Source organism: Setaria viridis, chromosome 1 (genome assembly GCF_005286985.2).
Source record: "Setaria viridis chromosome 1, Setaria_viridis_v4.0, whole genome shotgun sequence".
In the NCBI taxonomy this organism is placed as follows: domain Eukaryota; kingdom Viridiplantae; phylum Streptophyta; class Magnoliopsida; order Poales; family Poaceae; genus Setaria; species Setaria viridis.
The window spans coordinates 14251112-14263647 of record NC_048263.2 but is presented as its reverse complement, the minus strand read 5'-3'; the positions used below and the strand labels follow the sequence as shown (position 1 = coordinate 14263647).

The 12536-nt window shown below is 41.4% G+C and overlaps 1 long non-coding RNA gene across 1 annotated transcript; it reads right to left on the bottom strand.

The window, feature by feature from the left end:
- Positions 1 to 473: 473 nt before the first annotated feature.
- On the bottom strand, positions 474 to 7311 carry LOC117845805 (uncharacterized). Its single transcript, XR_011897799.1, has 7 exons — positions 7151 to 7311; positions 4624 to 5788; positions 2837 to 4323; positions 2558 to 2731; positions 2242 to 2476; positions 1978 to 2141; positions 474 to 790 (listed from the first exon to the last, which is right to left on the bottom strand). It is a non-coding gene; the product is annotated as an uncharacterized lncRNA (long non-coding RNA).
- Positions 7312 to 12536: the final 5225 nt, after the last annotated feature.

Below are 12536 nucleotides of genomic sequence, written 5' to 3'. Positions count from 1 at the left end.
TTATGCACCTAGATATAAATTAAGTCTACATACATAATAAAATCTATGTATTTAGAAAAGTCAAAATAAACTATAATTTGGAACGGAACAGTATGTCATACTCCTCTTAAACAAAAATATGTATGTACTGATACTCAACTTAGATGTGTATGTATGCATACTTCTCCGGATAGATGCGTATGTACTCATACTCAGATCAACTCAGACATGTATGTATGCATACTTCTGTAAACAAGTATGTAGTCGTACTCTACTAAAAAATGTACGAATTTAATACTAGAAGCAAACAAGAGAAGATCAGATAACTTTTTTGATCGCAGCAGACACTAGCTGCATGTAACACTGAATGCGTTTAGCGTATGCATTACCTTGATCTAGGCATCATCAAGCCATTCACGTTGGCATTAGATGCATTCATAAGCATAGTATATAGCCAAATAGATTTCACAAGTACTCCGTAGACGATACCGTACTGTAGCAGGGTAACTCTTAACTTATCCATGGTAGAAACCCACAGTTTGAGTAGCTTGATGTCCACGGTTACATCACCTAGTACCAAAGATATATTATAATAAATTGTATATTAGTATCGCACAACTGACCTAATCTCAGCTAAGGCTGGATTGCTGCTAATGTGTTCCTGACGTATGACATGGTAGGTCTCAGTCGGATCATCCTGAACGCAACGGACGCCTATATGAATGCATCTTTCTACTTCCCCTCTGGGAGCATCCCCCATTCTTTGATCCTTCAGCTGATCAGCCGTTCCTTGAGTCCAATGTTGTCGAACCTTCACCAAACATAACAAATAACTTAAGGTTAGCATTGGAAAAAAATAGCCACAATTGTGTAGAAATGAAACTTGGCATATCAGTTCTAAAATGTACAACATGCCATTCTTGCGGAGTCTGCTACGTCTAGGTAGTTTCTTTATGTTCTGCTTCCTTCATTTTTTTTGCATGTCGTATTTTGTTTTTGCAAATCGTCAAAAAGATGTCATGTTTGTGTCTGCATGCACGGTACGGTGCGCCCCTGTTGCGCAGAGATTTTGGGCCTGTTCGCTTCAGCTTATAAGCCGGCTGAAAAGCTGAAACGGCTGATTTATTGTGAGAGGAAAACACTGTTTGATGGCTGATAAGCCAGCTGAATAAGCTGAAGCGAACAGGCCGTTTAATCTGGCATAGTGGCATGCTTGGTGCAGTAGTACTAGCTACTGCAGGGCTGAGACTTCAATCAGCATGCACGGTGTACTAGCTACTGCAGGGCCTACTTACTTGCGTGCGGGGGAGAATGATGCAGGATTAAGGCCTTGTTTAGGGCCTGTTTAGTTGCCCTCTTTTTCTCAACTTTAGCACTATGAAAAAAGAAGATTCCCCATCACATCAAACTTGCGGTACATGCATGGAGTACTAAATGTAGACGAAATCAAAAACTAATTGCACAGTTTTGTTGTACTTTGCGAGACGAATCTTTTGAGCCTAATTAGTCAATATTTAGATAATAATTCACAAATACAAACGAAATGCTACAATTGCGCATTTATAACAAAATGCAAACTTTGCCACTCCCAATTTGGGAACTAAACAAGGCCTTAGTTACCCCAAAATCCCAACTTTGGCACTATGTAAAAAGAATATTCCCATCACATCAAACTTACGGTACATGTATGGAGTATTAAATGTAGATGAAATCAAAAACTAATTGCACAGTTTGGTTGTACTTTGCGATACGAATCTTTTGAGCCTAATTAGTCAATATTTGGACAATAATTCACAAATACAAACGAAACGCTACAGTGTGCTACAGTGCTGGCGTAGTGATTTTGGTTGTCCAAAATCGGGCAACGAAACAGGCCCTAACTCATGGAAAGAAGAGTACGGGTCTGTGTGTACCAAAGGAGAATGTGACATCTAAAGAAAAACGGAGGGAGTATTATTGCAGTTACAGTTTGATAAAGAGGAACAACAATTTACTTACATATCTGGGGAGATCATCAGTATCTTCTCTGCAAAACGATGCAGCCTTGCAGCCTGTTACTATCTCCAGAAGTACTACGCCAAAACTGTACACATCGGACTGCATTGAGTACTTGCCATATAACAGTTCAGGAGCGCTGTATCCACTGCTTAACATTCATTAATCTGTAAGCAAGTTTCAGTAATCGATTCTGCTCAGCATAATTCACAAGAAAACTAGAATTGAGAAACAAAGGTAAGATCAATGGTGAAAAAATGAACTCACGGTGTTCTCCTGAAGTTCTCAGCCTTCCCTTCAGATTCACCCTGATCAAGCAGAGTTGCAAGACCAAAGCCCGATAATTTGGGGATGAAGCCCTCACTAAGAAGGATGTTGCTGGGGTCTACATCACGATGAACGATTCTGCAATGTTCATGTAGGTATAACAATCCTTCACAAATCCCTTGCATAATTCGAAAACGTGAAGGCCAGTCGGGTACTCCACTCCTCTCATGTTCAACTGCACACATCAGATTCAAGTCTGCTAATATCATCATCTATCTTATACAAATAACTCTAGTCACATATAAGAAATACATACCAAAAAGGACTGTATCAAGGCTACCAGCAGACATATATTCATAGCATATGACCTTGTCGTTACTCCCTATGCAAGATCCCAGCATCCTTATGATGTTTGGGTGGTCAAGCCTTGCAAGCATTTTCACCTCATTTTTTAGTTCCTCAAGTCCTCCTGCTGTGTTTAGTCTTTTGGCTGCCAAATCACCAAAATTTGGTAGTGTTCCCTAAACAATATCATCAAAGAGACAAAGTCTTCCTATGGATGAAGTAGATTCATAACGAAAAGGAAACTACATACCTTGTAGACTGTTCTATATCGGGAAGAAACAATGCTATTTTCTTCAGCAAAATTGTCGGTGGCAACTCTAATAGCATCCAGGTCTAAATTCTTCTCAAGGGGCGCCGTAAGCTTCAGCTCAGGTACTTTCTCATGTTCTGTTCCAAACACTTCTGCTTTTACAATATTTTCATGGAAGCAATTATATTACTTCCAAAATTAATGAATAACAAATATGGAAGAAATTCACTTTTGGCCCTTGAACTTTCACCAAACTTTAATCTTCAACCTCATACCACAAGGATAACATTGATCTCTCGACTTGGAAGCATACATTATGTTTTTAAACGCTAGCACATACCACTCAGGCTTCACGTAATATTGTGCTGGTTTTGCACCATGTCACAACAGGCGGTGACCAGGCCCGGCCCTGGGGGGTCGAGCTGTGCGGCCGATCTGGGCCCAAAAACAGAGGAGCCCATCCTCATGTAGGCATGTACAGGGAATAGGTACTGCTGCTGGCCTGCATGCAGGAGGTTATGGCTGCTTACGTAGTTCACTTGGGCCAGACCCATAGGACGAGCACAAGCAGCGGAAATTCTGAACGAGCGACTATTCACATGCCTTCCGCAGCTCCGTCAAAACACCGTCGGCCGACTCCTTGTCTCCTGTCTCCTCGACTCCTCGTCTGCTTTATGCCTGCCTGTCTGCATGCGTGATCCGATCTCCGATCTCCAGACTCCAGAGACTCGCCTCCGACGCCGAAAAACGCTAGAGGCTAGAGCCAAAGGTGAAAAGGTAACAGATACTTGCCCCCTCCATTGATCTTCACAGTTCAAAATTCATCTTTATTGTAACTTGTAATTTACTTATTTGATTAAGTCCATCCAATATGTCCGTACATTTGTAAATTACTAATTGCTTTGTTAAAAATTTCAGTGCCCTTGTGTCATCTAGCAAGCATGCATTAAACAGTGAGAAAAGAAAAAGGTAGAAACGCGCGCGTAGATGATTTGATAGAATCACAAAATGGATCCATTGATAATTTTTTTTAAGAGTAGTAGAACTGTTCCAAGAAACCCAGATGAGTTGACCCTTCTTTTAATTTCGATCCGGGCACAGAAGTATCAGGACTGGCCTGGGTGTGAGGTGACATGACATGAATAGGTGACACCACTAGCTGGCTGATGTAACGGAAATTCCGGCAAATCTAGAGCTGAATTTTCTCAAGGAGGGTCAAATGTTCAGTTTTAATATATCATGGACCTACTGCTGTCCGATTTTGGTGTTTATTGCTGAAAATCACACTTTGTGGTGATAGTTCAAGGGCCAAAAATGAACTCCTTTGAATTAATAATTACTAAAGAACATGCAATAAATTCAATACTTACCATGTGCTAGTGGTAAATGTTTTTGCTGGCTTCGATAGTAACAAAAACCTAGTAATGCAGAAATCACCAGCACCAACCCAATGACAGAAACAGAAACAATGATAGCAATGTTTCTATCTATACAACAAACAAATGATCAATATTTAGTAATGAGGATAACGGAACAGTTGAAAAGAAATTAACTGCTTTGGAAAATGTTTTGTGTCCGATGTTTTTACTGAAGGATTGTCCAGAAAAATGTTTACAGGAGAAAACTAATCACTTCTTTCGTTTGAGGTATATGTTTTAGCATATTTCAATACTGAGACCAATTGGTCTGAAACAACATTTGCAACCCATAAAAATGAAATATAATAAATTCAAAATTAAAGAATTATCTATTTTTTGAAAGTTTGTATTGCTAAGAATAATCCATACCTGTGTGAGACGAATCGCTATGAGAAACTCGAGTGTACAAATCGTTGATCCCTTCAGCGAGCTGAACTATATCTACCAGCTCACCTGACCAGATCACACAGTCGTTATCTCCAAAAACAGTATAGGCGCTGCACGAGCAGTTTCCCAAGCACAACTTACTGAAATCATCCCAGCCCTTGCCTGGGACCATGGTGGCATTCAACGTGTCAGGCACCTTAACATGTGACATATGGGCGAATCCATTATGGGGTGAGCAAGAAAGCACCACATTCCTTACACAGCCGCCATTAAAGTTCCTCTGGTTCCAATCACTCGGTGACTGGGGGATGAACTCCTGCAGACATTTGCAGTCACCGTTGTAGCAAACGGCGTTTGGGCCACAGTACGCATAGTAATCACACTGATCCTGAGGCAAATGCCAATATTCGACCCAATCGCTGCTCTGGTTGCTGTGCCAGCGATGGGCAAGGCCGTCTGGGCTTATGACAAAGCGCCACAGGATGGATCTGTCCAAAAGCTGTGAACGAGTAATATGCACTGCCGTCACTAGCAGTCATGTTAAAGGCTAACTGATTATTCGCCTTAGGAGCAGGAACACCACTAAACCCCTGACCGTTCCATGTCCCCATTCTGTACTTAAGCTGAGTCCCCTGGAACAAGAGAACATCAGGCAATCGATTTGGATCAAGTTTCAGGTAGTAGTCTCCGGAAGAAGGGTCCAAAGAGCTCTTCCACGATCTGAGGTACCAGTTGTGATTAGTGAATGTGTCATATCCAATTCTCAGACCAGGCAACTGTGAGTCGCAGGGCTTCTCAAAACTTTGCCATATAATACCCGACGTGGTGTCATTGACGACAAGGTTACCAGAGTCGAGAAGGAAGGCTTGTGGACTGTTAACGGAGAATGTCCCACTTGTCCACAGTTTAGTTCCTTGTCTATCCAACAGGTCAAGAGAAGTTGCTGTGAGGATAAGACTTCCACTACCTCCCGTGATTGGGCTGTCACGGTTTGCCACCCAGACAATAGATTTAGGTTTCATGTAATTATACCATATTCCTAAATACGTCATCTCCCCGTTTGGAAAGAAACCCAGAACAAAAGTTTTTTGAGCTGAAACAAGTGTTTGCCCATTCAGCAAGGATTGGCCTGTGGTCAGCGTGCCATCTGAAACCATAGAACACGAAATGAGATATCAAGCAAACAAATATAATGCAAAGATCATGCCAATGGATGGCATGACTTGCATGTTTCCCATTTTATTCTCTGGCCCTGTAACAAAGCATAAATAACCAAACAACGTCTTTCAGAAGCCGAGCATAATATGCGCATTTCTTAATCTACATCAGTGGGCAACTGGTTCAATTACAGCAGGGGCTGTGTTTATCACTGTTTCAGGAATTTCAGACTTCAGCGCCAAGAATAAGAAAACATACTAGCTAAATAAGATAAGTACTTCAAAAGTTCAAATACTCTGTTTGACTACGAAAGAACATAATAGAACAGAGTAGATATGTACTCTTGCAGGACTATGGAACATCAAACTGTATTCCAAGTGGCATATAGTATGAGGCGAATAAATATTAATATCCGGAACTGCTACAATCATCGTCTTTTAACTTCTTACAATATGCCTTCACTGGGAACAGTTCCTGTTTTTCCCATTACTTTGATGGCTTACATTTTACAATCGTCCACAAAAACACAAATCATGTTTAAGTTTTGTCAGAAAATCATATTAGAAAACAATAATTCACCCTTTCTTTGAGAACCTCTTCTTTAGAAGAGCATTTTTGAGAGCCTCTTACCAGTTCTATCTGTCATCTGTGCACAGTTTGCAGGTCGTGCAATGCATATCGTCAAACACAAACAGGGGACCTCCTTTTTTCTTACAGCACAAACAGCAGCTTGGATGTACTAAAGCCATCCCGATTCGTGCCAGTGCTAAATGAAGAGATCGACGAGCACAACAGAAACCACCGGACCTCTATACGGGGTGACGAACTCTGTATATCGAAAATCTTAGAGAGCGCGCGCGTGTATATTTCAGTTCTCAGGAGTGGAGGTCGGCGGGTCGGCCTCGGTGCACAGAGGCGCAATCGGCTGCGTTCAGGACAGGTGATGGCGGTCAAGGAAGGCGGCAGCATGCAGGCGTGGGTTTGCTAGCTAGCGCCTAGCGGAGTAGAAATTTTGCGTCAGATCTTGCGTACATTTGTTCGATTCCTCAAAAGTAATTAAATGACTAGCGATTACTAATAGATATTTCTGTCAATATTTCCCCTGAAATTTCGATATGAATTAAGAACCTAAAAAGTAAAGATGGAAGGAAAGAAAATGGAAAATAAGGAAGCTCCGGCTATTCGTTCCACAGTCTCCCGGGAACCAGGCCGCAGGAAAAGATAGAAGTTATGAACGCACACTAGCCAGGGATTTCAGAAATCAAAGGACCGTTCATCACATGCGTAGCAGGAATTCCTAGAGCTAGTCAGTTAGCAAACCATAAACACACAAACAGAGAAAGATTCGTACTGAGCTCCTGTGGCTGAGCGAAAACAGCAGCGTATAGCACCACCGCAGCGAGTAGCGCAGCGTTCAGCATGGTTCCCTGCAACCTCAAGCTCGTGGATAGAAGGATAGCTGGAGGAATGACCGAATGAAGGTCGGTAACGAAGCCTTGCTCTTCACTTTCACGCCTTCTATAATCAGCAGGGACGTATTTTCACTTTAAGACCCTTCAACTTTCACTTAATGCAGGACGTATGCAGGCTTGATCAACAGGGTGATGTGGGGACCATATCGAGTTTTTCACAAATCCTGTAATAAAGCACTACACGCCCTGTAGTCAGCTGGATCCGTCCAGGAAAGCTCGAAAAGAGTTTTTTTTTTATTATGATGGATACAAAGGCATCCCCGTTGTGTTGGTACATTTGTTAGTACAAAATGGGTCAAAAAAACATGTTTTCCTAAGTAGGCAAACCCACGTTTCCAAATTATTAGTAGTTCTTTTTTACTCCCTAGTCCTAAATTATAAGTTATTTTGATTTTTTAATTCATAGATTTTGCTATGCACGTATATATATATTATATGTATACAAGGACCGTGACACTCTAGGGTGAATTATGTGTTATAAAATCTAAAACTCCAAGCACATATAAAAACTTATTTTAATTTCTATCTAAATTTTCAGTAGTTTTTTCTATGTGTTGGTAACTCTACCGAATTTTTTTTTGCACACTAGGTACCAATCCTATGAACTACACATGGCAATTCTAGGAAAGATTAAATGCGGAATGTAAGTGCAATAAGAAATGTGAAAGGTAAATAAAGTAGAGAAGGCAAACTCCTGACGCGATGACATGGCGATTTTTCCCGACATATCGGAAAGCAAAGCATCCACCAATCCTTATTGTTGGAGCCCAACTAGCACTAATCAAGATCTAAGCCTTATCCTAATTATCTTAATCTTCTCTTGAGCACTTTGGTGGGTAGAGAACTTGTGCGAATGTGGAAACCAAACCAAGCCTACAGCTTCCCCAAGCTCTAACACCCTTCAAATGGCCAGGCAATAGGATATATATAGCCCCAACTCCAAGAACTAGCTATTACAAAGTTGGTGTAACTTTCTGTTGACGGTAGTTAACACGCCAAGTTCTGAACTACAAGCACATAGATCATCGTAGATTTTCCCTTAGAGTATTCCATCCAAGGTTTATCAATCCGTGGATCGGCAACGAACTAACTAAGATTTTCTATCTAACTCAACGGATCTAATCCTAACATGAAGCATCAATTGCATATAAAGGTAAACATAATAGATATGAATGGAGAGCATAGATTGATCACATCCACAAATTCATATGAGATAGCGTAACCATGGGTAACAAGGGCCTATCGTCTTCTAGTTGTATATCTGAAACTGCATCTTGACCCTCTATGTGGGTTTTGATATTGATGACATGTATAATTAAGGAACTAATGATTTTATTGAGAAATTGATAGGCTCAAAGCAAAAGAAATAAAAAGATGCAAGAAAGTACCCCGAATTTGTTGAAGAACAGTGTTGGAGCTTAAGAGAAGATCATTTATCATTTTCTAATTTTGAATTTGAGTATAGGAATATCGTACTATAAAGGGGGGACACGGCTTGTTGACTTCAAGATGCAAAAGTGCTTATTTGAGATACTAACCACCTATGAGAGGCACCTTAATCCCACACATGCACGTGCAGTTTCTAACAGATTTTGCATTTGTCAGAAGTTTCGACTAGGTGTTGGAAGTTCTGACAAGTGCTGGAAGTTCCCAGTAACTTCCAACAGAGGTTGCTTAGCGGATTTAATTGATCAGGATCGGAAGTTCTGATCCAGTGTCGAAAGTTTCAACAATCACTTAACAGGACAGCAATAGCTAGTTTTTGGGGCTCGGGTATTTATATCCCCTCAGCCCTCTCTTCATTTGTTGCTGACCTAAACCGAGACAAACACCTCTAAGAGCATTCAATACTCCTCCCCACTTCCTCTTGAGATAAATCTTTGAGAGTTTTGATCTAGGGCTTGGGTGAGAGAAGGATTTGAGGTGTGGGACTCTAGCTTTAAGTGTGAGGTCAACAAAGTTCATCTCAAGAGCACTTGAAGCATCTTCGATCTTCAATTCGCATTTGTTACTCTTGAAGCTTTCTTCTAGATGGTTCGGCGACGCCTGTTTTGAGCGCCCTCTTGTTGTGGAGCGCTCGTGAAGTTTGTATTACCTATCCTCTTGGAGGATTCATAGTAAGTGACTCAATCCTCCTTTATGGTTGATTGAGAGAGGTAATGGGTTAGTGAGGACTCGGCTCTTTGTGAGGTCCTCAGCGGAGACGTAGTTTACTTTGTGGGAGTGAACTTCGGTAAACAAATCCTTTGTCTTGTGTGCTTGTTGTGTTCTTTAAGTTCTTGTTGACCTAGAGCTTGATTTGTGCCGATCTATATTCTTATGAAGTTTCTCTCATAAAGATCACCTGCAATAGTCTTCTATACATCATTGCTGAACTTTTGATTCAAATAAATTATGTTGAAGCCCATCTAAATTTGAATTTCATAGAGTAGTTTTTACTCTGTCGGAAGTTCCGCCCCTGTACCGGAAGTTCTAACCTTGTCGGAAGTGCCAACATATTTAATTCCGCTGCAAAGAATTTTCAGGTGTTCAGATCGAGCCTATTCACCCCCCCTCTAGGCATCACACGGTCCTTTCAATATCCAGCTAATAAGCAAGCAAATCATGCATCTCATCCAAAGCAATCTTTAAACTACTACCTCCGGTCAACCTTCCAAAAATGCCCACCCTACACAGAAGCAGACCACGTCACGATCCCCCTATCAGTGTAGGTAGTTTAGGGGCACTTACATAGGTGAACATGTCTAACTATCATGAAGGATCGACATACAAGATTTAATCACCATGATTACACCAAGCATGCTAGATAGTCTAATCCGGATGACGTGTAGATAAAATGCATAAAAGGGGGCATTGAGTCGCTAACAGATTGGATGACGTGTAGAACATTGCCACATAATAGTTGTATTTAGATCATCACCTCCGAGTATATATCATCATTGATCTACTCCTACTTCTGATCTCCACCATGGCACAACCACGCAGGGAGGCCATGGCGGCTAGGTATGGCCAAGCTATCTCCTAGACAACTGACGCCTGGGCCCCATCGGCCACCGACTGATTCGTTGTCGAGTCTTCATCATCACCGAATGGATTGGTGACACTTTTGAGCTGTTGCCTTCCTTTGTCAACCATCACCGACTCAATCGTTGCCCTAGCTACTATGCCCACCGTATGAATCGGTGTGGCCACAAATATACTCCAAAACTTCCAGAGCCAATTTTGAGCCGATCGCGAGTCGAGCCGATCACACCGACTGATTCGGTGGTGATCCATTGTGTTCACTGAATGAGTCAGTGCACAAAGTACACATCCTTGGCCCTATTGCTATCCTTCTTGTCACCTACTGATTCAGTGACCTTATTGGTCACCACTGAAAGGGTCGGTGGATTGTCTCGGTGCACAATTCAAGCAGGATTTGCTTCAAGTTTTCACATGTCCTTGTTTCGGCTTCAAAGAACATCATTTGTAAGCCTTAGTTGGATGCCATAGAATTCTTCTAAACTTTCTTTTTCTTCTTGTTTTGATGGTTTTGCAATTCATCCTTGGAACCTATAAGGCCATTCTTAGTGGAGAGTTTCACTACGCTATTTCCAAGGGTGCCACATCATCTCTAAAAATTTAAGTTGATGAATGAAATAGCCCCTCACAATGCACAATTTCATTTCGTGATTTCATAGGCTAGTCATAACATTTAATTGTTACATGATGTTGGGATCCAATGTGTCATATAAATATGTAACCACTTGTAATTATACATAAATTAAGTACTAGCACACTAGTCATGACCGTGAAAGGTTCACTGCTCCCGCGGGTTCGGGTGCTACCGTGCTCCCAATCAACAAATGCATCTCTAAATGTGCATAAAAAATTTATCAAAACATATAAATGGATACTTCTTATCATCTTTTCACATCATGCAAAAATTGAGGATGAACAAAATTTTGTGCAAGAAGGAACGGAAAAGAAAAATCAGTGCATCAATAATTGTGGATCTAACTAAACCCACACTCGCTACTGTTCATGCACTTATTTCTCTTTTTTGTTTCTTCTTGCACAATTTCTTATTCATCCTCCATTTTTGCATTATGGTACAAGATGATAAAAAGTATACATTCATATTTTTAGATGAATTTGCAAAGAAGCACGTGGGACAAAGCAATGCTTCATTATTTGCAAGATGTCATGAAGATGCTGTTGCGGCGGGTCAGGAACGTCCTTTTGGTAACTGATGAGGACATCACTTGCTTGGATACAATCACATTAGTAACTTTTAATTCATAGGTGAAACAATTCTTTACCATGATTGTATTTGATACATTTGATGAATTGATGTTGCACATGATGTGTGTTCGTCGTCAATTTCAGAAATACATACGTGGATCAAAAATAGTGTTAAACACACATGGAAGGCATGGAGGACCAAAGAATTAGATTGGGGGTGAAGTCCAAGTATTCCCAACGTCCTCCACCAGGCCACCACGTCAGTTTTGACCCAAGGAAAGAAAGAGATCCAATCCAACACGTTTTGGGGCTGGATTCGGACTGCAGCTCTGCGTCAAATTGTAACGGCCGCCACGACCTCATCTGAACTCCGTTTTGGGTGTTTAAGTACTCTTTGGAATACTTATGAAGTCTATTTTCATATCGATCTAGACTCATAACCATATATTTTCTGATGCGGTCACAATGACCAAGTTACTACCGAGAGGTTTTCTGTCCAAAGGTGTTGCGTTGCCTTATTTTTGGCCCGATGGGCCGTGTATCAAGTTGGGTCCATTAGGGACACATCCTAGGGTTGGAGCACGACCCCAACACTCCCGTGGTCATTCTCATAGGTATTAATAAGGATTAGAGCCGCCACAAATAGATTGGATTTTTGTTTAGATCAAGTGTAGCTCTCGCTACTTGCTTGTAAGCGCGCATGCTGGATCAGCCACCCGTCTTCTTGTCTTCGGAACCCCAACTTATTGAGATTAAGATTGAAATATTCATCTTCATCTTGTAAATTCAGTACTTGTTATACTTGTTCTTGCTAGTTCTTCGATTGCTTGCAGGACGAGTGCCCTAGGGGTCGGGTGACGCGCTCCACAAGATCACGGCATCCATCGGAGGTGGTGTATCGGTTGCTAAGGCGCAGCTTGGAAGGATGTACTTGGGCCATAAACGTCGTCTCCATCCACCAATCGAGTTATCCCATGTCCTCTCATCGAAAGATCGGGCACCAACCGAAGCGGGTTCCTATCAGTAACCTTTCGGGACAAA